General features: G+C 46.2%; 1 pseudogene across 1 annotated transcript; it reads right to left on the bottom strand.

The window, feature by feature from the left end:
- Window positions 1-289: 289 nt before the first annotated feature.
- On the bottom strand, window positions 290-1,004 carry LOC308529224 (serine/arginine-rich splicing factor 7-like; annotated as a pseudogene). Its single transcript has one exon. The product of its transcript is annotated as a serine/arginine-rich splicing factor 7-like (transcript).
- Between the last annotated feature and the right edge of the window lie 938 nt (window positions 1,005-1,942).

The raw sequence follows: 1,942 nt of genomic DNA, 5'->3' as shown, positions 1-1,942 counted from the left end.
TAACTTGCTGATGTTAAATTTGTAGAGCATCTTACAAATTTAATGATGGAATTTGATTGACTTTTATAGAGGTGTAGCTGCCTAGAAATGTATTCCTTCCTTTCATCAATACTTTTTTTCAAGAGCTGACAATAATTAGTTTCAAAATGTCTCATTACATTTCACGTTCTGCTTACTACCGTTTCATTACACTGTATGCACAATGATCTGTTTTCTGTCGACAATCCCGTACATCTCGGTCCTTATGTCTTGAAAGGGTCGGCTACTGCTACTTCCACTCCTTTATCATTCAATTTTGCTTTTTTATTTTTTTTGATTCTCCATCACAAGGCTTCTTTTTTGGAGATGGAGATCTGGACTTTGATTGGCTGCTTCTTGGTCGTGAAATAGACCTGGATCTTGATCTTGACCTTGACCGTGATTGGAAATACCTCGATCCTTTTATAGAACCAGATCCAGATCGTCGGAGTGAAGCGGAGCGTGATCTACGAAGGGATACAGATCTTGATCGTCGAGGAGATGCTGATCTCAACCTCCTTCCCCTGCTCCTGCTCCTGCTCCGTGAGCGAGAATATCGTCTACCTCTGGATCTCGAATGTGACCTAGACCGTGACCTATTTCTGCTTCTTCTTCGTCGGCTATAGCGATGACAATAAGCATAATGTCCCTTTTCACCACACTCACAGCATCTATCATTTGGATCAAAGGGATGTCGGGCAGGTGGTCTATCCAAATAAGATCTCCGAGGCTTGCCTGTTGATAGTTCAACCCTCACTCGGGAATCACAAACCACCTTGCCATCCAGGCCTCGAACTGCATCTTCTGCATCTCTCGGGCTCTTCAAATCCCACAAAGGCAAATCCCGGAGGATTTCTTGCCATCCACACAGTTGTTAAGGGGCCATAGTAACTGAAAGCCCTTTCTAACTCTCCTTTGCCAGCACCAGTTGCCAGGTTACCAACATGAACCTTGGTTTCTTCTCGGTACCGCCCATAGTGCGACATGATGACTGGCCCGCGGGCGGGCTCGGCTCGTGCAGCTAGCGGAGCCCAGGATCCGAGTGACGCGAGCAGCTGCAAAGACCTCGCGCACCAACGGCCCTAGCAGCATCTACCTCTAATTTGACTCTTGAACCTTACCCTGAACCTGGGCTTTCCTGCCCCCAAACCAGACTCAGACACCTACCAGTTCCCTAGAGGCCAGACTGCCTAAATTCTAATTTCAGTCATCCACTTAAAAACTGGGTGGCCTTGGACCAGTAACTTAACCTCTCCGAATCTGTCTTCTCATCTATAAAATGAAGATCATGCCCTAGCAGGTTTGGCTCAGTGGATAGAGCATCATCTGGTGGACCAAAGGGTCTTGGGTTCAATTGCAGTCAAGGGCACGTACCTGTACCTTAGTTGCAGGCTCCTTCCCGGCCTGGGCCCTGGTGGAGGCTCATGCAGGAAGTAACCAATCCAAGTTTTTCTCTCAAATCAATATTTCTCTCTGTCTTTCCCTCTCTCTTCCACTCTCCCTAAAAATAAATGGAAAAATATCCTCGAGTGAGGATTAAAAATCCTATATAATAAAAGCCTAATATGTAAGTGACCAACCGTTTGACTGCTTGACCAGTTGCTATGATGCGCACTGACCACCAGGGGGCAGATGCACTGACCAGTAGGTTAGCTTGCTGCTGGGGTCCAGCCAATCTGGACAGGGCTAGTCGGGCTGGACACGCCCTGGAGACCTCCCACGGTCCCTCCCCGGCACCAGGCCTCTAGTAATAATAATTAAAAAATAAAATAAAACGGAGATCATAATAGCACCTATTCATAGAATTGTTGTGAGGATTAAATCAGTTAATTCACGTAAACCCACCGAACAGTGTGTGACCCAGAGTAATTTCCCAGTGAAAATTGGTAATGATTTGGGTTGGGGTTGAATGAAAACAGTGTTT

The sequence above is a fragment of the Myotis nattereri genome (genome assembly GCF_964212035.1).
Source record: "Myotis nattereri genome assembly, chromosome: 13".
NCBI classification, from domain to species: Eukaryota; Metazoa; Chordata; class Mammalia; order Chiroptera; family Vespertilionidae; genus Myotis; species Myotis nattereri.
Note: the sequence above shows the minus strand (reverse complement) of the source record. Positions and strands in the feature narration are given on the sequence as shown.